The sequence below is a fragment of the Rhipicephalus microplus genome, chromosome 2, assembly GCF_043290135.1.
Source record: "Rhipicephalus microplus isolate Deutch F79 chromosome 2, USDA_Rmic, whole genome shotgun sequence".
Classification (NCBI taxonomy): Eukaryota; Metazoa; Arthropoda; class Arachnida; order Ixodida; family Ixodidae; genus Rhipicephalus; species Rhipicephalus microplus.
Window position 1 is genome coordinate 237,257,019 of NC_134701.1, and position 23,962 is coordinate 237,280,980.

The following is a 23,962-nucleotide window of genomic DNA, read 5'->3' on the forward strand; positions in this document are numbered from 1 at the left end:
TTATATGGCATACAGTCGACCAGAACAATGTTCATTTCATCGTGACGAACTTAAATAGCCCTACTCTTCACAATCAAACAATACACGCTTCATTCTGAAGCCATCAATCTCCGTGCGGAGCAGCATCCTCGAAACGTACGTGTGGCAAGCGGGGCAGTAAACTTGCTGCCGACTTGAATGGGAGATGAAGTTGAAGCAAACTAAAGGGGCAGCGGGCCGTGTACTCCGTGTGTATTCTGTGTGTCCAGCATCAGCGTCCAGCCGGCATCCGCGACAGAACTGGGCCGGCACGGATGACCAATGACCGCGACGTGCTCTCCCACGCGCGCCTTCAAGACGCGAGGGAGAGAACGGAGCGGTCCACGTCGGCCATCCCTCGCCGTTGTCCACTCGCCGATCCACACTCCTCTCGGATTCCCTTTCTGGCGGCGTGCTCGCAGATCCGCGAGACGAGCTGCCCCGAAGAAAGCGCAGTGTTCGTTTTCAAGGTGCTCGAAGTGGTGCTACCGTGCAGCTTGTTACGGGAAACTTGTTTACGGTGCGAGACATACGGAGCCACTTAGCCATGGACACCAACCGCAACCGTGAGTTATCAATCTTGCTAGCTATCCAAACTGCTGCTAGACCGGAGGTGGCGTGCGTAGTATCTGTGATGGAAGAGTAAACGAGAACACTACAAGTTTAATTGAATATATATATATATATATATATATATATATATATATAGTACAGTAGATCCTCCGTGAGCGGTCACAACGTGGTTTATTTCGACGTTTCGGCCGGCCTAGAGTCTGGCCACACGACAGTTATATACACACGACCGTTGTGTTACATGTTGTCACACTGACGAAGGATGGCCCACCAGCCGAAGCTTGTTTATTATCGTGATTTCTCGTTTCCGTTTTGCCTCTCTAAATAAGCATGTAGATGTCAGTACGCAGCATACACAACGAGTATTCGGAGCTCGGAAGGAGCACGTTTTGATCAGTCGTTACTGAGAGCGCACAACTGGATCATTACTTGACTGGGCGTGCTATCTTCACCTAATTCTAGATGACCAGAGTTACGCTCAATTTAAGCTCAACTTCGAAAAAGACATCTTGCGAGATTTATGCACGCAATCATTACTTGCGCTTCAGCTAAGTGAGGTTATATGTGCTTTCTTGGTATCACGGGCGTGCGATTCCATGCCCCTTGTCATGGTAACTTCTAGAGGTGCAGCATGAGTGGTGAACAAAAACTTCTTTTTTAATTTGCTTCAAACAAAAGAACTGGAATGCGTGCGTACCACGTCGACAATTCATTGCAGTGCACAATATTTTCTCGTTAATGAATCCACCATATCGCAGGCGCTATCTCTGGTTGGCAACAGCTCGCCCTTGCTCCGTAAAAATAAGTCATGAGCCACGATCATCATTATCATCATGGCCAACGTCATCATCCTATCTATGACACTTGCTGACACGCCCACAAAAGTGTAGAAATTCGCTTTGTGCTTTTGTATTTCCATGTATAAGGTTTAGTTGGATGACAAGTAACTTTAAGCAATATGATCTTGCATATACTGAGACGTCATACATGCGCTTCGTTTCACTCAATGTTCTCCAAACGATAAAGACAGAAACGCTGGGCAACCTATACAAGTATACATCTCGATATCTTGAGTGTCATTCCAACTGCATGTTATGATTGCAGAACCGGGTATACGCAGCGTCCTTATAATGTTACTCAATCGTTGATAACGCGTCACTTGTTGAAGCATTCCGAGTTGTTGCGGCTGTAACAATGTCCTTCGTGCATTTATCTGCGCGCACGCGTCCACCTTGTCTCCGATCATTGTAGTCTCGCTTACGGCTGTCGCCATGCGTTTCCTGATGCAAAGACATGCTAATTTTAATGGTACATGTGATCAATGTACTTATCAGTTACCTACGTTCTACCTTCACGGTAGGTAGATTTAGTATACTAATATGGCGACGATTGGGTTAGTTGGTACGTATTCATGCGTGTGATGCACTGCAGGGTAAATGGATGGATGAAAAACTTTATTGGGGTCCTGAAGGATTCCAGCCCCGTTTATTAGGGGTAGGATCGCGGGCCGCTCCCACGTAGGGGCGGGAAGCCTAGCCTCACCGCCGCATCGTGGGCCTTAGCCTCGAGTTGTTGTATGAGAACCGGACTCGTGAGCATTAAATGAAAGAAATTTCAGGAAAATTCTTCATTTTTTTTGTAAAGAGGGGTACCTCCAGAGCATGTGGTTAAAATCACTGCGATTGTGGCTGTCCGGACAAAGTTGTGAAATATCAAAGTAATGACTATAGGTTACGAGGCTAGGGTGTGTTCCCGTCTGAAGCATACGAAGACAGATTGCGTGTGTCCTAGACAACTTTTCGTGTGGCAATGGAAAGGACCTGCGTGCTAATTGATGGTGCTTCGTGATGTCACCGTTAAAGACAGTCAAAATGTTTCTAAAATGAAGGTTGGGGGCTGATTCCTCTGTCTGAGAAGCACAAGCCCCGGCGCGCTCGTGTCTTTCGTGTCCTTCTTGTCTGTGTCGTCGTTTTGTTCTCGCGCTATAACTATCGTCATGCCATACCAACTAGCCCAAGCTGCCACACTTCTATGCGGTAAGTGAAGCCTCGCGCCTTGGAGCGGTCTAGCTCGTTGACATTGGGAAGGACTCCGACCCTCAAGCCAGGGTGAGCAAGGAACAAAATAGTAGTGTAGTGGGTGAGTTCCTTGTGAGCGAGAGTTCTAAAAACTTCCTTGCACAGGGAACCAGAAGCGAAGGCCCTAGCAGCGGATTTAGAGTCCTTATAAATATCGGTCCTTTGTGGATCAAGGAGAGCTGGCGCAATGGCTATCTGTTCTGCTTTGTAAGAAGAAGTGGTTCGAACTGACGCTGAGGATAAAATCTGACACTTATTATCTATGGATACTACTGCAAAGTGAGTAGAAACGCCGTACTGGGCGGCATCAACAAAGTATGAAACAGACGAGTGGGTGTGGGCTTGAGCTAAAAAAGAGAAGGCTCGAGCGACACGCCTGCCCACGTTGTACTGTGGATGCATGTCTCAGGATGTCATGCAGGGCAAAAAAAGAAAAACTAGAGACGACACAAACGACACAACCAGAGATCATGCGCATCACTCTGTGTCGTCTCTCGTTTTTTTTTTTATTATTATCCTGCAGTGAATCGCAAGCATAATGAGCTGTCCCGCCACGGTGGTCTAGTGGCTATGGTACTCGGCTGCTGACCCGCAGGTCGCGGGATCGAATCCCAGCTGCGGCGGCTGCATTTCCGATGGAGGCGAAAATGTTGTAGGCCCGTGTGCTTAGATTTGGGTGCACGTTAAAGAACCCCAGGTGGTCGAAATTTCCGGAGCCCTCCACTACGACGTCTCTCATAATCATATGGTGGTTCTGGGACGTTAAACCCCACAAATCAATCAATCAAGCATAATGAGCTTTAGCACTACGTCCACAAAGTAAGCGTTGTGTAAGTAAGAACTCCACGTTTCGCCTATAGAGCGCGTGCTCAGAATTTTCACTCGTATGCACTATACGAGCTAAACGCGGTGTTTTCGCGTACGCAGCACCTTTATGACCTACATACGGGTGCAGTACTAAACTTGCTGTTAGGCGGTTTTAAAATAGGGTACGCCAAGCTTTCAGTCAGTGTGCACCGCCAGTGCGCAGGGGTCATACGCAATGTTTTCGGTGCGCACGTTTAAATGCATATAGCATAAATGCTATAGCATATCGCACACAACGAACGCTGTCTCGGCGTTTCCTATATATTCTAAATCTGCCTGTTGACGCATCCGCAGTACGTATCTTGATCGCGACACGGTAGGATAAGAGGGGCCTTCCTGGAACAAGCAGCCCCCCCCCCCCCCTTCTGCTTCTGAATACAGAAAGTTTTTTTTTTCTTCTTCTTCTTGAAGAGGAGTGATTTCCGGTCTGTCCATCATCCCGCTGTCAGGGAAACATCTCACGGCGCCTTCCTCTCTGATAAACGTTCCGTTCCGGGTTTCGCCTGATAACGTTTCTCAATTATATTTCTTGTATCAGACAGAAAGAAAGACGCGGCGACGCGCTTTGGGTATAGTGATGTGCCCAGTATCAGAGTGGGATACCGTTGTCAAAGTGATATCGTTCTGTTCGGGAATACCCCGGACGACATCGTCGATGAAAGTGTAAAGTATAACCACCGTTTTTCGAGTCTACTCTGCAGCCTACAGGCATTTTTTTCGTGAAGAGCTACCATTCATACACACACGATGCACGTGTTCCTTAAGGCTTATGAAGTCCGGCTGCTCACCCGCAGGTCGCGGGTTCAAATCCCGGCTGCGGCGGCTGCATTTTCGATGGAGGCGCAAATGCTGTAGGCCCGTGTGCTCAGATTTGGGTGCACGTTAAAGAACCCGAAGTGGTCGAAATTTCCGGAGCCCCCCACTATGGCGTCTCTCATAATCATATGGTGGTTTTGGGACGTTAAACCCAATATATCAATCAAGGCTTATGAAGTATAGTGCCAGCCCATGAGTAAAAAATGCGCCACTGAATAGCCACAACTTCCAAGCACAAAAAAATTAACTGCAGAGAGGTGGGGGTTACAACTGATCACAAATAATCAATATGAAAGAGTTGAAGATGAAAATTCAGTTGAAAATGCAGAGTTGAAAATGCAGTTCGTCCTAGCGTTGACAGCTCAAGCAAAAGTAACTATGCAAAATTTGAGGCTATGAATAGAAAGTTTGCTTTGAAGCCCTCCAGTATTATGCAACTATCTGCGGACTCTAATTTGCTCAGTAGTGCACTTTCCAGCACTTGACGAGTACGCCGGGCTACACATCGAGATTTTCAACCTGCTTGACCATGACGAGTATGTATTACCTGCTACGCAGCATACCTGTTGCAAATGGTACACTGTCTCTATTATTTTTTTACGTCGTCAACGGTGCATTGATGGCTGCACTTCATAAGGCATGCATGTCACGTGACGAACGCGTGATTCGCCGGCAAGCAAGCCCATATTTAGATTGCATAAAGAAAAAAGTAAACGCAACGATGCGTGGACCTGTGCGCCCGCTGAACCGTGACGTTGGCACAGGTGTCCCGAACACACACCGCTCCTCGATCGAAGCAACTGTCTGAATGACGCCACGATGTCCCTGTTATTTCAGTCGCTGAACATGGAACCTGTTCACTGACCTTAAAGGAAACATATATGGTGTGCATGCGTAGTCTGCAAAAACTGGAAGAGCAAGACCTTCTTCGTTATTTTTTTATCTGTATAGGTGTTTTCTTTTTATCTGAATTTTGCCTGAAGGCAAAGGGGGAGGCTTTGCGTGCAATCATGACTCTCTAGTTGATGTAAATTGATGCAGCTCTCCAGACGTCACGAATCCAATATTGGGTGATCGTCACGTGCCATTGCACATGTGAAGCATCCAACAATAATATCTAGAACTTTACGGTATAAAGCCACGGTATGATTATGAGGCATACCTTGGTTGGGTATAAGGAAATTTTAATCCTCTGGTGCTCTTTAACGTACACTGACATCGCACCATTCGATCACGTGACTGTGGATCACGTGGATTCGATCACGTGACCTTCGGGTGAGCAGTGTGGCGCATGTGTAATTACTGATGTACCAATTTAGACGTGAGGAATCGAGTATTTGACAATTACAAGATGATTTAATACGCGCCAAACGTCTATAGGTTTCCTGCCAAATCCTGCCACAGCTAAAGCTATAGCAAGCACTCACTGTGTAGTTGATGACATTTATTGCGCAATACTGTAAAGACTTCAGGGAGCTGATGCTTGATTGAGTGCATGTGTTCGCAGTGAGTACAAGCAACACTGCACATTGAATTCAATTGAATTCAGTTCAGTCTATTTAAGCCTACACTGCTTGGGTTGAAAGGACTAGAGGCAGATTCTCACTGCCTTACTAAAGTCCCTCCAATCATAGCTTACTCGGGAGTAGAGACAAAAACGATGTTTTTTTTTATTCTTTCAAATCAAACATGACAAAAGCATTTGAAAAGTAGAAATAAAATCTCGAGCAGGCATGTCCAGCACTTTTGAAGCCCTTTCTTGCAAATGTACTGAGAGGTCAGTACGGCGCTTACAATGCGTAACATAATTCCATGACTTCCATGTGCTGTACAGTTATTGCATCTATATATACCCTCAAGATCTCTTCGGGAAGTGGTCTGCGCGTCGGTTTAATTTGCAGGTAGAAATGGGAGAAGAAAAAAAAACAACAGATCCTGCCAGTTACCTGAATTACCGGTTTCACTGCCGCGTTCCGAAAAAAATCGTGTTTTGCCTATATACAGCACACCAATCCAATCCCATCTTCTCCACAAGCCAGCGCCCTGACGGTGCCACGAAGAACTCGCTTCGCCACAGCTTCATATTCGGGGCGAAAGTCATGGAAAGCGGGGCCTCCGCTTTCGGTAAGAGATATGAAAACAAAGAAGACCAACTAAGCCTGCAAGATGGGGAGCTGCCCGCTTCCTACTACAAAGCAGACTCGCATTTCCATTTCCCCGACGTCGTCCAGAAAAAAAAAACTGCCGCATCGGCGCAGTATGGAAGGCCGTTTATTCTCTGCCCACTTTATCTGTCTCCCTCTTTGCCTTCCTCTCGCTCCAGCAGCCGACGCGAATCGAGAGTGCGTTTTGTCTGGAAGCAGCTGGCTACGACTAAAAGGGGCAAGCAGGATTGCATCGTCCCAAGAGAGACCAAGCGAGGCGTATCGCACCGGTGCGCCGTATCTGGGTTAGCGGACGACGACCGCCGGTCAGACGCGCGACGACACACCCCTCAAACTGCCGCTGATGCGGGCTTGCTGTCCTTGGTTGAAGGTAGCGGTGGTGGCCTGGCGCCTTCTCCGCGGAAAGGCGGACGTCGTGGCGCTCGGCTCCTCGGTCACGGCTTGCTAAGCACGGAGGCCACGTGCCGAGCAGGCAAGTGGCTGCGCCACCATCTGGCACGGGCAGAACTTTTCAGCTGTACGAAGAGCGAGCTCACTTTTACCCGCGTACGAGTCGTTGAACGCTTTACAAGTTGGCCACTTCAGTAAGCGCGTGGCGAGACAATGCAAACTTATATTTCAGTTGACGTACTGGGTAAAATGTATGCGCCTGACGCGTAACTGTCGTCTGCGTCTTTAATAGATGTCAATGTGGCCAGCGGCAGTAATATTTTTCTTCTTTTTTAATTGTAGAGCGAGATTTATTGAATAACAAACTTGTCCCTTCCTCATTTTATGTAATTTTTGTACAACTATGAAGTTTAATTGCCCAGACTCGTCATATTATTTTTCAAATGTTCAACCACCCGCAGGTCGTGGGATCAAATCCCGGCTGCGGCGGGGGCATTTGCGATGGAGGCGAAAATGCTGTAGGCCCATGTGCTCAGATTTAAGGTGCACGTTAAAAAAGCTTCGGGTGGTCCAAATTTCCGGAGCCCACCGCTACGGCGTCTCTCATAATCACATGGCAGTTTTGGGACGTTAAGCCCAACATATAAATCATTCAATCAATCAATCAAAAGTAGAACCATTCTTGTAGAAAGCATCTAACGCCTAAATAAAAATATTCTTCACAAAGTCGTCATACTTTGACGTCTTTTAAATGCGCGACACCCCATCAAACTTGGCGATACTATTGGTGAGAAAAAAACGACTTTTGCCTTGACTAGAATACAGAATGTTTTGCCTTCGCTAGAATACAGAAAGAACGCGCATAGGATCAATCGTTACAACAGAAGATTACAAGTCTTATTGATGTCTTGCACATACGTCACTGAAACCATCATGTTGGTGCACCACGTGGTACACGGCGCAAGGTTTGCGATGTCACTTGTTTATTACATCCTTACAACATTTGCAAGCTCCTTTGTTTTTGACGCACGCAGGCCAATAACAGTCTAGTCGCGACGTTATCATATTAAAAAAACGGGTTAAGGGCAAAGTCATTACGATGAATTGACCTCATCAAAGCCGTCATGTTGGTTAACCAGTACGTTATGAAGCTGCGTTCATGACGTCACGCGCAAGCTGTCTCACATAGACGCGTTTACGAGAGTAATAATGCGACGTTGTTCGATAGAAAGAACGAAGAAAGACAGGGGCGTTAACCTTAAAATAAACTTTTTCGGGATGCTGCTAAATCTTAACAGGCAAGATGAAACGTGTTTACACCGCATCCGATTGAACGTTGCATATGCGAACTACTTAAGGAACAAAATTGGACTGTCCGACTCAGGATTTTGTGCCCAATGTGTCGTTGAAGACATCAATCATGTCCTCTGTGAGTGTACGAAATACGCATCAGAGAGACAGTCTCTGAATATGGGCTTAAAAATGCAACAGGACACAAATTTGGAGTTAGAAGATATTCTAGACCTATGGCAGAACACCTCCAGTGCGTTATACTCTACAAAAGCGCTACTGACGGTCTTACAGGCCACAGGCTTGAACGAGACGTTGTAAATTGTGCAGTGCGTGTGAGAAACTTTATGTGTTATGTGACTGTTATGCGTGTATGCTATATGTGTTGTGTGTTTATCATTGTTTATATCACTGTCATCACCCGGCAACTGGAGTAGCCTGTCAGGTGAAAAACCAGGCATGCCTCTCCAGCTTCCCATGAAAATAATTCTGTTTCTCCCTGATTTGCTTCTTTACAATGTGAGGACAGAAAAGGAAGCCGGCTGGTGGTGTTTTTGTTCCTGAATGAACAACACTAATTTAACTTCGCAGAGCACACGTGACTTACTGGATACGTGAATGCTGATTACTGCAACCTCGCAGCCGGTGACAAGTGCACAGCTTAAGAATTCAAGAATTCGTTCTAGTTGGACAGTTGCTTATGACGGGCCGCCACCTCGCGTTTATTATGCCTCCTTCCCTCAATTTCCGGAAGCGTTCGTCGCACGCATTTACGTCATCTGACCACTGGCACAGGTATGCAATAGCAAAACTACCCATTCATTCCTAGATATGTACTGCTTTATAGATAAAATATCTATAGATAAAAAAAGGTGCCATCAAAAGCTGCGATATGACGATGCTTGTTTCGCTCGAATTAGAGAGAGAATGCCGTAGATGTCCGAAAAAGAAACAAAAAAAATTACGGCATATTCACGGGGTGAATGATGATGAATGGGCGAAGCTCCGGAGGGATTCATCGGTAAACTGTGAATCTCCCGTGTAATTCGCCCAGTCGATCATCATGTAAAGACGTGAGAAACGCTGTGTGTGTATATACACAAATCAACTTTTATTTGTTCTTAGACGATGGATGGCTTGCGATGTCCCTTGCCTCGCGCGCTCGCACATCGGGATTCTGTCTGCGAGCGCGCGCTGCTGCCGCCTTGCGCTCTCTCCGCTGTGCAGCCTTATCCATCCGGCGACTCCGAGCGCGCGCCAACAGCGAACGGATTTTATTACAACGCTCCCCCTAGCGTACGTCGCCGCACTAAATCGAACGATTGCCTTCAACCAATGACACGCGCCATATGTGACATCATTCCTATTTTATAAGATCTCGCGTCTTTCATCAACTACAAGTACCGCTTTCTAGTTTATAACATCTTGCATCTTTTCATCATCAGCTACAAGTACCACCATCTAGTAAACACTACAAGAACTAAACGAGAGGTGGCTACATACAGGAGACGGTACCGCCATCTAGTGAACACTGCAAGAGCTAAACTAGAGGTGGCTACATACAGGGGACGGTACCGCCATCTAGTGAACACTGCAAGAACTAAACTAGAGGTGGCTACACACAGGCTACAGGGGACGCACAGCCCACGCCCTAAGGAGCTTTGCCCCTAAAAAACAGATATCGGACAGCCCTTGCCACGCCAACACAAGAACAAGGAGGAGGAGGAGGAGGATCGAAGGAGGAAGGACAGGGAGGTTAGCCATTTCTCCGACCGGCTAGCTACCCTGTGCTGAGGAAGGGGGTAAGGAGAATAAAAGATGAAAGAAAAGACGCGTTGAAGGAGAGAAAAAAAGGAGAAGGGCAACAGACGATCTGCGACGCTGCTTACAGTCTGTCTCTGAGACCACTTGCCCGCAAAAATCGCAACAACGCTCTCAATGCCTTGCGTGCCGAGGACGCTCTCGGCCAGTGTCCTAATACCCTTTCTTCCGACAATTGGCAATTGTTTAGTCTATCTAAAACTTTTTACAGCTCTTTTCTTGGCGCACTGAAGCGAGGACACTCGCAGAGAAGATGGTAGAAAGTCTCCGCGCAGCCACAGTTGTCGCATGTCGGGCTGCTGGCAATTTCGATTCGAAACGAATAAGCATTCCCAAAGGCCACCCCAATCCAAGGACGGCACAAAAGTGTCTCCTCAGCTTTGGGTATTCCTGATGGAAGACGAAGCTGTAGGAGTGGGTCCAATTGATGAAGGCGGACGTTGGTGAATGCCGGTGAATTCCACTGAGGGAGTGTCAGTTCTCGTGCAAGTGATCGAAGCCTTGTAGCGGCGTCCATTCTTGATAATGGTATAGCTACACAAGGGGGGCATCATCATAAGCAGATCGCGCTGCTTAATCTGCACGGTCGTTTCCATCGATGCTGCAGTGGCCCGGTATTCATTGATACGCTATGTCATGTTGTTTCTCTATAGCCCCGTGATGAAGCAGTCTTATTTCGCCGACTAGCTGTTCATTTCATCCATGACGATATGGCGAGGCAATGCCCTGGAGGGCTCCTTTGGAGTCGGAGGAGATTGACCATGCCTGCTTCCGGTTTTTCAACTAGGAACTCCAGAGCAGCAGGAATGACGGCGAGTTCTGCAGCGATGGATGATGCCAGATGCGATGTCCTGAACTTTATCGTGACGGATTTCTCCGGTATTACCACTGCGCCTGTCGAGCTTGCTGAGGTAACCGACCCATCCATGTAAATGTGAATACGTCCACTGTGTTTCTCATGCAGAAACAGTAATGTTGTTTGTTTTAAGGCCAAATTAGGCAGATTTTTCTTCTTTTGCATTCCGGGGATTGTTGTCAGGGCTTCCAGTGGATGCAGACACTACAACCGTAACGAAGGTCTTGCTGCATGCGTGAAGTTCACGGGAATCACCGTGCGAAGTGGAACAATAATAGTGCAGAACGCAGAACGTGGCCTGGATGTTGAAAGGGAGGCGAGGTGGTGCGATTGAATCCGGGTGGCATGTCTTATGTGCGTTAAGCATTGACACGAATATAGATTGGGATAGGGTGTTGATGAGTGATTGCGACAGTCGCTGCTGTGGATGCGCACTGTCTCGGAAGCCCGAGGCAGCTTCTCAGTGCTCGAGATTGTATTGACTGGAGGACGCATACGTTTATTATTCGGGCCTTGCCGAGCACAGGTAGGCTGTATCGCATGCAGCCGAGAAAACGTGCAGTATACAGTTGAAGCATGGCTTGTACCGATGCACCCCATGATTTTGTCGCAAGAAACCTTAGGACGGGGGGGTCATGGGGAGTTTCTTTTTCGTGTGGGTGATGTGAGGGCTCCAGGACAAGTCACAATCTATTATTACTCCCAGGAAACGGTGGGTCTTTTGATAGCTGATCTTGTGTTTATTAATTCTGATGACGTATGGGGTCATTGCCTTGCGCGTAAACGCAACCAGTGAGCATTTCTCAGATGACAGCTCCAGTCCTCGTCCTTGAAGGCAGTTTGACGTCAGTGTAGCCGCTCTCTGAAGCCTGGCTCGTACGTGTAGACGCGTAGCCCCTGATGCCCAGATACAGATGTCGTCTGCGCATATCGACAGATGCACGGACAAGAAAGGGAGATTCAGAAACATGTCGGGTGGCGCCCGAAATCCAGGGCCCCGAAGAACCGCATAAGCAGCACGAACGGGGCAGAGCACCTCAGATTCGATTTCGTTAACGTCTGCTACGTCATTTGGTTGAGCGGAAGCAGCAACAACAATGCGCTGCCACAGTTTGTCAAAGCAGCTCGAAAAACGTAGTGGCGAGCAGTGTATTTGTAATCGTACTCGGGCAAAATCTATGCGTGTTGAGCAGTCGACTGACTTGAAGAAAGTTCTGCGAAGAAAGCACGGGCGTTGATGACCGGAGCACAGAGCGGCGTCAATGACCGCCGTGCCGTTTCACAAGAAACGCAACGAGCCGATCCGAGCGGTGCAGCCGTGCGTATACGTGCAAGTGTATTACATGCTCAAACCAGCGAGAAGCAGGAGAAGCTCGGCTGGGCTGTCGGAGGAAGGTAATTATTCGCGCACTAAATGAAATAAAGATAACGTTAACGCCGATTTTTGTGCCTGTATGATTTCGCGCGCGCGTTCAGCGGTAGCGTCGTGCTGCGGGGACCGGTTATCGGGTCTCGCTCCCACGCGGAGGAACGCGCAAGATGCGTGGGAGAAGGCGCCGGAGCGCATAATAGGATAATTGGCGGAGACGCCCCGAGCAGCGGCGATAAGACGCGCCAGGCAAGGCTGGTACAGCGTTCTCGAGGCCGACGGGGCTCCACCGATACGCGACATATCGAGAGTGCGACCAGATGCGCAACGGCGATGGGGTGTGTGCTGCACGCCAGTGAAGCCAAGATTTTATCTATGAAAGTGCGAGCGGGTGCGGCAGGGGTCGGTCGCATTAGGCTCTAATGAATGCTAAGAACAGGATAAGAAACTTCAAAGCAAGTTCTTCAAACAACTTTAATGCAAAGGAACGAGAGTTCCATAATTGTGAGATAAGGTGTGGGATAGCCTGGACCACCTCTTTGATTGGTACCTTGCAGGGCTGTACAGTGAAGTTGGGTAAAGTCATTGTACTTTCAGATACAACATAGAAAAGCAACTTAGCTATCACTTTATCACCATATATAATATTATTATAATATTAGTAGTAGTAGTAGTAGTAGTAGTAGTGGTAGTAGTAGTAGTAGTAGTAGAAGTAGTAGTAGTAGTAGTAGTAGTAGTAGTAGTAGTCGTTATTAAAGATTGAAGTTGATGTTTGAAGTTTATTTCACCACAGAGTTACAGATTAACGTTTTTTTTTTTTTTTTGAAGTCACAACACTGTTGTTGTAGCAGTAGTAGTACAAAGGTAAACAGCCCTAGCTCATTGCTAGAATTGCCAATAATGAAAAGCTGGCACAATTTCATTGTTTTCTTCTCAACGTCTAACCGTAAGTAATAACTGTTTTCGTCCATAGAAGCAAACCGCCTTGGTTGAATCCCAGCTCTGAGACAAAGCAGGTGGCAGTTTTGAGTCGCTACTTTCGTTGAACAAACCAAACTGTAAGCGGCCCTGTTCAGCCGCCAGCCGAGCCCCACTCTGCTCCTCATTACGGTCTTTTTAAAGAACCACGAGCCTTCCGATACACTTTTCTTGCGCAGTGTCCTATATACGGAACGTTCTGACGTCGCGACTTCCACACGGAGCAACTCACTCGGCGTTTACCACAAAGTGGTGTCAGCCAACCCACCGGCAATAACTATCCCTCGGCGACTGCGTCATCCGTTCCTGCGAATAGAACAACGCGCGCGTGGACTTCGGTTGCATCCCTCTCTACATAGAAACACGCTCGGGGCGCCAACAGTTCACGGGGTGACGCCATTTTCACGTGCGGACGCCTTCCGACGCTGAGAGGGCGCGCGCGCACGTTCCATGTAAACAAAGGCTTGCTCTGGGCGGAGCTCAGGCCGGGCCATCTGGGGGAGGTTGGAACGGAACAATAAACAGCCGCGGTCGCGGCATCCACGCTGCCGCCAGAATTATCTTCCACCCGGACGGCTCCCACGAGTATTGCGGCTCGGCAACCTGCGGAAGAAGCCTGCCCGATGCGGTTCGCTTCCGGTGGTGGGTGAAGGCCAAACCTCATAAGCGCGAAAATGCACGCGACAGCGACAAGCGACGCGACGTAGATCGGCTTCGCGCGATCAGTCGCTAGCGCAGGCAAACCTCATTCACGCGACGGCTTCGGCGAGCGAATTCCACTGTTGCTGGCATGAGGCCGTCTACTCGCACCAAGAAAACCGCGTAGCGAGCGGTATGCAATTTAAAAATAAGATATGTTGTTGTGTAATGAAACGGAAAGTGTTTATTATTGCCTTGCAGCACTTTTTTATGTGCACATGCGTAATAAACATTGCGTTATTTCTTGTTGCGCATACGTGACTCGGGCAGGGTCACGTGCACCTATGTAGTCTTTGTCTTTTCCGGTATTTCGCTATTGGCTGCTCGAGCCCAGCACTTCCGGGCGATGAGCGACGGTTTCCAAATCTGGAGAACCGAGCGATCGCGCGAAAACGAGCACGCGACACGATGCGCGAACGCCCTGTTTCGTCGCTCATAGCGTCGCTCGTCGCTGTCGCGTGCATTTTCGCGCTTATGAGGTTTGGCCCTGACTGTTGCCGAGTGTCCGTAAACAAGCGATCGGCAAGGCAACGCTGCCCCCATAATCGGGCGCTCCTTGGCAGCTTTGTCGCCCGCGACGCCCGTTACATGATTTGCAAACCCCTGCATTGAAATGCGGCTCACTCAAACTGTGGCTTCTCTCCCGCTCTCTCTCTCTCTCTCGCTTTTTTTTTTTCAGAGGGGTAGTGTAATAACGGTTAGAGTTCAACGATGTTCAATACGCAGCAGACGTTGACTGATCACTTTGCTGTAACGAACGATGGTGTTGCGATACAATGTAGAAAATAAATCCAGAATACGTATCTAAATTTCTTATGTCGCGTCAGACTGTCAGCTTCGGTTAACATTCGGTTGGTCGAAATCGAGCTCGGGCAGTGATTTTGTCTGGTTCTTTTGGAGTGCCTTCCAAACCTCCGGTTTACTACCCTGTATTGCGTATACATTGTTACGTGTCTTGACATATTCATATAACCAACATCTGATATATTCACATATAAAACTTCTGTGACATAAGAAACTAAAATTGGGAGACTCTTATCCAATATTCTGTTCCTACTGCGTACTTCAACAACTTAGTGCTTACTTTTTTTGTGTGATCTTATTCGAGAAGTTTAAGATGTGGATTAGTAAAATGTAATTTATAAAGATGAAAATGGCTCGTGTCAGTGAAGCTTTCGCTTATGGCTGCATTCTGCATAATGGGTGACATGATTTAACTAACGAGCAATTACGCCCGTGAAATATTTTCAAACTTGCTGTGCACCTTGCCACTACCTGGTCATAAGGGAATACGCGCAGTAACGTGTGCGCCATTTGTAATGAGGGGCCGGCTTTAAACAATGAAGTCAGTTATGATAATCACATGTTCTAACGCCCAATGACAATGTATGATTGTACAACGCAATATTACTGCGATGCCTCATGTGTCATTACGAATCATGTATTCAGGACGCGCGCGTTCGTAAAGGAAGAACGGTATCTTCACCGCATTTCCAAGTAGGTTAAGTTATTTTTAACTGCAATTCCAAGCAGACGCGCGGTCTTGTGGTAGAACACCTGTTTGCCACGCGAACGGCCTAGGTTAAATTCTCACTTGAACCCAGAAACTCTTGTTATTTTTTTTCATTTGAATCTTTCTCAATTTTCGGTCACGCACAAGATGATGAAAGTTCGCTCCTATAATCAACGGCGCCCACGCCGACGCCGGCATTTGTGCAAAACTAGCTCTTTGACGTAAAATGGGGCGTAATCGTGGTGGAATCGTGCGCCACAACGATAATCGTCATCTGTCTCGTTCGCGTTTCCTTTCTTGCAAACTCGACTTTTGCCGCTTTCCTGTCCAGAATGTTGTCACGTTGATATTGCACGTGCAGTTCATGACCAGGAACTGCCATCCACCCGGCGATAACGCAAGGAAAGGCGTGCTATAGATAGATGATTTTTTTTTTCGGGCAGAGAGACGTCCTTTGCTTTTAAGAGTGTGTCGGGACGATAACCTTATTTTGTTGTTACTGTGTGCAAGGGAATATTAACTCCTCTCGACAGGCCCAGTCACTCTGATTTGACAGATGGTATAGAAGAGAAACAACACTTTTCATAGAATGAAGGCATCTAATATGCACTTGATGTTTGCACATATGAGCAGCAGTCAATCATCGTCATATGTTGTGGCTGATAATAATCGCCGTTTCGTGGTGTGCGCTTCTTCACCGGATCCGTGGCGCTTGTCCACTTCCGAGTTCGCGGCCAAATAAACGTCGTAACAACTCAGTTGTCATATGTGGTGGATGTGCTAGGTATCATTCCCAATACTTCTCGCATAATAAAGTTATCTGGTTCCATAGGTGAAAAGCTGTTAGAATTATTAGCACACCGCAACGAAGGCTCGTCTATTAACACGCTTCTCAAAAGAAGAGAGCCAAAGGTAGAGGAAAGACAGGCAGCTTAACCGGAGTAAACGTCCAGTTGGCTACCCTGTAGTGGGACAGGGGGTGCGAAAGAATGAAAGAGAAGAGTCTGTAACTACACTACAAAGTGATGACAATAGCACTGCCTAAAAGCAGCACACGAGCGTAGGCCAGTGAACTGTCCCAACGTACTGTTCTTAGTCACTAGGCGCCTGCAGTGCAACATATTCAAACGGCACACATCTACGCAGACTAAACCGAACAGCGCCCCGAATAGTCCGTTAAGTCATACGCGCACACAGTCCCGCACTTGTGTGGGGCGAGTTTTCACTGCTTCACAGGAGTCGCGCACTGGAGCGCGTCCATGAAAGGGTGCCACTTCAGCGTCGACGACGACCGAAGCGGATGTCGTAATGGAAGAGCGCCTCCTCGACCCCGACATGGTTTCAAGGCTCCTCTTCCGGCATCACCTCAGAAGACGCGCGCAACGGGGAGAGCGGGAAGAAGGGCGTTGTAAACTTCTACGCAGCCACCGCCAAACGCTGAATGGAAACGAACGCTAAGAAGTTGGTGCGGAGAAGGAGCGGATGTATCGGCGTGTGGACAAGTGGGTTGGGAGAGGAAGAGAGGAGACGATGGTGTGCGCAGTTTCCTTTTTCTTTTTTACACGAAGATGATGTTTTTTCTCTGGAAAGCGATAGCGCGCTAATGGCTGTCCCCGTGGTTCCCAGAAGGGGTGGTGGTGCTGCGCCACACACGCTCCCGGTGGCTTCCCTTTCCCTTTTGCGAGGCTTTCAATTCAGGGTCAATGAACGGGACCGCCTATCTGGAGCGACGGTGTCCGAACTGGTGGGACCCGCGCGCTCTCGGCGGTGTCCCTTCTCCGCCAAGAAGAGTACGACCGAAGACGATGACGAACCGCAAGCCCGCTAGAAAGCCGCCGTCGACGTGGCTGTTCCACCGAAGCGCTGAAACGCGCGGTCTCGCGACGCGAAAGAAACGTCCCGCCTTGTGCGCATCGCGCCTTCGTTGTCGCAGCGTCGTCGCGACTGCATACACCGCGGATTGCTGGTTCTCACGAAGAGACGTGGCTGACACGCTTGCTCCGGGGCCTCCGAGACCACCCTCGAGTCAGAAAAGGGGAAAAAAAGGGTGGAAGTTGGAGTTCGGCTGAATTACATGGCAAGGAGTAAAATTAACGTTAACGCGTGAAATGTCACCCGATGTGCGCGAACGTCGCCCAAGTGCTCTGCTGACCCGCAGGTCGCGGGTTCGAATCCCGGCTGAGGCGGCTGCATTTCCGATGGAGGCGGAAATGTTGTAGGCCCGTGTGCTCAGATTTGGGTGCACGTTAAAGAACCCCAGGTGGTCGAAATTTCCGGAGCCCTCCACTACGGCGTCTTTCATAATCATATGGTGGTTTTGGGACGTTAAACCCCACATATCAATCAATCAATCGATCGCCCAAATGCACGAACAAAGGAGTCAATTTTTAGTTGTTCACCCTCGGACACACTAGCGTAGCAGTATACACGCACACGGGCAAATGCATGCACGAATATACGTAAAGGGTAAGTGACCCTCCCCCAACGCACTCTTGCGCAGAGGTACATAAGATTTTTTTTTTTTTTTTTGAAGTATGTTCCGTCGCTGAGCGCCTCATCGCAGTGACGGGTATTCCTACGTCAGTGCATTAGAGAATGTGAGACACAAAAAGAGCGAATGTGAAACGTGCAAATATCAATTACGTCAGTGCGCGCTCATTTCATCTCATCATAGTTCTACGCCCATGAGCATGATCTGAATGCAACGCCACTGATAGTTATCGGTCGAGACAGTGACATCAGAGGGGTTGTCGACCACCAAAACATTCTAATAAACTATTCGCGAGAGCACTTGATCAATGGATTGAAAGCTGTGAAGGCACATAAGTGGCAGTAAACGCAGATCTTTTGGAGGGGTCCGCGTCCCGCAGTAGAGAACAAGAAGAATCGCCATTCAATTAATTTATTTTTTAATCACCTAACATTTTAAATTTTCAACTTGGCATTCTTGGTCAATACCCCAGAGTGGGTACGTGCCATAGTTTGAAGGAAAAAAACAAACAAACAGAGAAACAAGAAAAATAATTCAGATGAGCTATGGTTAGACATCATGATCATCATTAATATCAAGGCGGAATTTTCAATCCTCTTTGCTAATACAGTTGGCAAGAAAGATAGACCGATGCAAATATCTCACTTGAGCCGATAAATTTGCTCACACTTCAATTGTATTAATACCAAAAAAATTTTATTCGTATTTCAAATGACAGCTTTACATGCTCGACCAACGTGCTAAGAGTTGGGCTGCCCAAGAAGAACGTCTCATGCGCAGCCAAGTGGTCCGTTCAGTGAGCGATAAAGCGGAGAGAAGAGGAAGAGGAGAGAAAAGCATCAGCAGCACAGGACATCCCTATTTGGCTCGCGCGTGAGAATCGGGGCCCGCGCGACGCAGTCCTTGGGGCGCGTGCCCAGCGCACGTACAGCTGAAGATGCTAATTCGGTCCTCCTCTTTTGACCGCGCCACGCCGCTTCCTCTTTTGGGGCTGTCACCTTCGACCCGGACAGCGAGCGCGTGCGCCGTAGATTTATGCACCATCTCGCGCAAAAGGAGTCGCGAATCTGCATGCGCTACACTTCCCCGGCTTCGTGCAGTACAGCCGAGGAAAAGCGCACTAACCGAGGAGTTAGTTCACTTGGCGTATACATAAGACAGCACTTTGGAAGTTTTAAAGAGAATTCGGGTACTTCACTCTGCAGGATCCGCAGCAATGAGCGTTCAGACAGCATGATAAATTGAGATTGGTGGTTTTGGCTGCAGCCCTTAAAAAATATGAAAGCATTCTAGGGCATTGCTGAACATTGTATGGATTTGCATAAATTTCGTCCTCTTTATTTATAGAAGTGGCTCTGATATTTTGTCGACTGGTCATATTCAGTATAGCGTTCTACATATGGAATGAGTGGCGATGATTGTGCCGACACATAGTCCTAACTTTCTAAAGAAATAATAAAATAATCATTTCTTCGAAGTTCAATTTAATAAGACAAATCGTAATACAGTTCGATATGATGAAGTTCTATAAGACAAAGCGTACTTCGGCAGCATCATGAATATGAATCGGACCGAGCGTATATTGTACTCCTAAACATGGGGCATTATCAAATACGGACTTGACAATGTCAAATGGTTCGGAGTACAAATTAAAGTGACTTCAAAGTGAATCAATGTGCATTAATGTGAATCAATTGAATCAAGCGTGATTTAAATGAATCTAATTGATCCATCTCATTCGCGTGTGATTTATTCTGCGTTAGCTGAATGGATCCGGAGATTATTTTCTGTCAACTCGTCAACGCTCACAATTGAATGAGTGGTTAAAAACGAAAGCGCTTTTTTTTCGTTGAAGTTCCTCATTCAGTGAGGTCGCACCTGAACATTGGTTACGCTGCACGCAACTTGTGCGACGCAGTGCACCGCGCAAGGCGTGTGCGGAAGAAGCAACCGTGCAAAGCACCGGTGGTGGCATTGAACCCGTGCGCGTGTTCGCTGCAACTCGCTTGATGGGTGGTCATGCAGGCACTGACGATACCGTGTGGCTGCAGGATATACGAAACGCGTGCATGAGCTCAAATTACATCAGGGATTGTGGTTTGGTCCCAGCTTTTTTTTTTTCTCTTTGGCTCCTGAGGTGTGCGTGCATGACGCTTTTTTTTCCCACTTCTAATGCGGCTTGTTCGAATGTATAGGTGTGTGCACACGAACGGGGTGGCCGTATTGAGCCAGGAAGAGTTTACAGCATTTACAGCGGGAACTTTCCGCGGCGCACCCCGGAAGAGCTGTTTGGTTGCAAATAATGCTCTGCCATCTCCTTTTTCTTATTTCCTGTATGTACTACGTGGCACGTAATGAAACGTGAGGCAAATTATAATATAAGCCTGCGGGCCACACCCGCAGCTGGATACATTGGGCGCCCTTCTGCTCCAAATTTGCATGAGGTTACACTTCATTGAATGAAGAAAGAATGGCACAATGCTTAGAAGAAAAGGGCTGACGCGTTGAGTTAAAAAAAACGGTATTCAGTCTGAATAGAGCAGGTAGTGAACCTTCATGTATAGGCCGTGAAAATGCGTAGTGCACTTCTTTTGAACTAGCCTTGTCTTCCGTTGTGGTCACGGTATAGAACCGTTGCTACAGTCGGAACACATGTGAGGCACATGAAAGGTATTACCATATAGACTTCAACGTAGACATAGGCTAATTATAAGGTAAGAGATCGCTTTCCCGACGGAAATAACCTATTGAAAAGGATTGATTGATTGATTGATTGATTGATTGATTGATTGATTGATTGATTGATTGATTGATTGATTGATGAATATGTAGGGTTTAACGTCCAAAAACCACCATATAATTATGAGAGACGCCGTAGTGTAGGACTCCTGAAATTGCGACCACCTGGAGTTCCTTAAAGCGCACCCAAATCTGAGAACACGGGTCTACAACATTACCGGCTCCATCGGAAATGCAGCCGCCGCAGCCGGGATTCAATCCCGCGACCTGCGGGCCAGCAGCCGAGTACCTTATAGCCACTAGACCACCGCGGCGGGACGAGAACAGTATTGATGAGTCGATCAGAACTAAAATGTGCCTAGAAGTTGAGGCTTTCCAACGAAACCTGGGACACAAAGACACACGTCGAGCACAATCTGTTCCAACAAGTTGCCCATATTGAAATGATATTTTGCTATACCGATAAAATGGCGGGTTCTTGGGTTCACTTTTGAAGCATATCCTCCTCTCCAGTAATTTTCTGAATCCTCCTTGATTGCCTTAAGACGGCTGGAAGGCGAAATGAATTTACATGTCTATATACATACACTTTGTGTAGCTCAGTTTACGTTATATGGGGCAACGTTCGGGTAACGTTCGGTTACTCACCAATACGATAACCAGAGCTTCACCCGCTAGTATGAGCCAATGTACCAACGCCAAAACAACCTATGGCGACGTATATATATATATATATATATATATATATATATATATATATATATATTCTGTGAAGGAAGGAACTGTATACTTAAGGGCTTGTTTTTTCTTGCTAGACAATATAGGTCTAATTGTAATGTAAATGTGAACAAAAAAAAAGTGGATGAAAAGATAACTTGCCGTGGGAAGGAATCGAACCTGTGGCTTTCGAATAACGCGTTCTATGCTCGACCAACTGAGCTACCACGACAGCTATCCCCCCCATCAACTTTGTTGGGTACATATGTGAATTAAACGTCCCAGTGTCAGTCAGCGCCACCAGCAGCCATGGCGGCGAGTGTGGAACACTCTTTTTCAGCCTGTTTGACGTCAGGTAGCACGTTAACTTACTACGAGCTGGAAGCCGACCAATGATCCGTCGTACACAACCTAAAGGCACCAAGTCTGCCAGATCGAGACCCTCGTTATTGAATGAAGTGTTTACTTAAGGGCTTATTTTTTTTTATTTTTAGACACAATAATAATAAGATCTAACAAATATATATATATATATATATATATATATATATATATATATATATATATATATATATATATATATATATATATATATATATATATATATATATATATATATATATATATATATAAGTTCACGTGTTACGTGACGCCAAACATGCGAATAAGAGTGTTTTCACACTCGTTGTTTGGCTTATAGATGGCGCTGACTGTCACTCCTACTTCTAAATTCACATATAAACCCCAAAAAGTGGATGGAGGGGCGGCCGCTGTGATAGCTCAGTGGTTAGAGCATCGAACGCGTTATTCGAAGGTCGTGGGTTCGATTCCTGCTCACAGCTGGTAATTTTTTCATCCACTTTTCTTTCTTCTTTCTTCTTATTTACATTCCATTGGTTCTAATAACTTCCCCTGTACATTCCTTGGCATTACTGTCTGTTATATCTCATTAATATTGTGTTAAACCACGGAAATACGAGCCCTTAGGTATACACTTCTCTCCCTTATATATATATATATATATATATATATATATATATATATATATATATATATATATATATATATATATATATATATATATATATATATATGGGCGTTTTGTGTGTATAAGTGTGTAACCTTCCCCTCCCCAATGGGCGAAAGGGCGGGTACGGCAACGGCAAAGCGTCCACGTGAAACCGCACGCCCCTTTCGTACAGTCCGACTAGAGGGGCGACTCCTATTCCTTCCAGAGCACCTGCAGCGTGCGTGGCGGCGTCGTTGTTTACCCAGCGGGAGCGTCGCGCGAGGGCGTGTGTACGCTATACGAGAGGGCCGATCTGTGCTGCCGTCGGTCTTCTCGCCGCATCCGGTCCACAAGAGCCCGCGCAGAAGCACCGACGTGCGGTGCGCGGCTTTTACAAACACCGCACTCTTCGCGCGTGGTTCTCCTCGACTGTCCCCGCCACCGCAGACAAGCGTCGTCGTCGTCGCCCCAGTGACTTTACGACTGTGTGTCGTGTCGCTCCACGGCTGGGGCGAAGCGACGCGAGAACTGCGTGCCAAGCGGAGCTCGCGCCCCCTTTCCTTTCGCACGCGCTGTCATCATCTGCGAGGACGATGCCATGTCAACTTGGACCCGCGAGGAGGCGGCAGCCGCTGACAGCGAGAGCACGTCGTTGCCCCTAATGATATTCAAAGTGAAAAGTCCTTGAAAGAGGAGGAATGACTTTAATGTGCCCGAAGAAAAGTTTATTCGCACAAGACGGACGAACATTCCGTCATAGGCGTTATCCAAGTGTTCTATAAGGTAAAAATTAAAAAAAAACACCTTCACAGCTTCAGAAAGAATATATAAGAAAATAGAGATGAGTTATGACCACGCTGCAGTGCACCCATCAGCGCACAATCATGTCGAGGACAAGAATGAAGGAAGGATCACACCCCGACGACGTGTACGGCACTCGTCGAAATGAAGTCCCGCCTGTGTTCCATTGCATTCTAGTAGAAATGTACGCAATTTATATTTGAAACATAACCATGAAATGACGGCGTGGAAAACAAAAGGCGTTGCTTTGTTATAATTACGTATACCGTGTGCCATCACGCTTTCGCTGTTCATTTAGCCGCTCTATATATTTTGGATGTATGTACAGTGCAACTCCTGCGCAAATCCTGCGCGAAAAGCAACGCTTCGTTTGTTGAAGAACTATGAAAGAAACCTTTCGGTGGACACCGTTTCCCCGCCCCGAAGATACCATGCAGTTATTTATTAACACAGCTCGATGAAACGAGCAATCGCAAGACACCTGTTGCGTTGCCTTGACAACATCGGTTTCATTGTACGTGGGGCTAGATCGTAAAAGCTGATTTGGTCGACGTGTCTTCTGTTCACGCTGTCCTCGAGGTCTGTCACTATAAAACCTTGAGCAAACAGCAAAGTGCTACGTATTTTCCCAGGAGGAAGGTTCCGTCAACATCGAACCAAGTCAAAAAGTGAAATTAAAGGCACGTGCGAGCATCGCACTTGAGACGTGCCAAGTGATTTCGTTTCTTTTATATTTCTCTCCTTTTATATATTCTTGCCGTACATAACGTTT

At 47.2% G+C, this 23,962-nt stretch overlaps 1 protein-coding gene across 1 annotated transcript in view; it reads left to right on the forward strand.

Annotated features, from left to right (window-relative positions):
• The first annotated feature begins 460 nt into the window (after window positions 1-460).
• Window positions 461-23,962, forward strand: part of LOC119170238 (proton channel OtopLc) — a 46,264-nt gene continuing 22,762 nt past the window's right edge. Inside the window, exon 1 of the mRNA XM_075877876.1 lies at window positions 461-584. The gene's annotated coding sequence lies outside the window, so the exon portion shown is untranslated. The remainder of the gene's footprint in view (window positions 585-23,962) is intronic.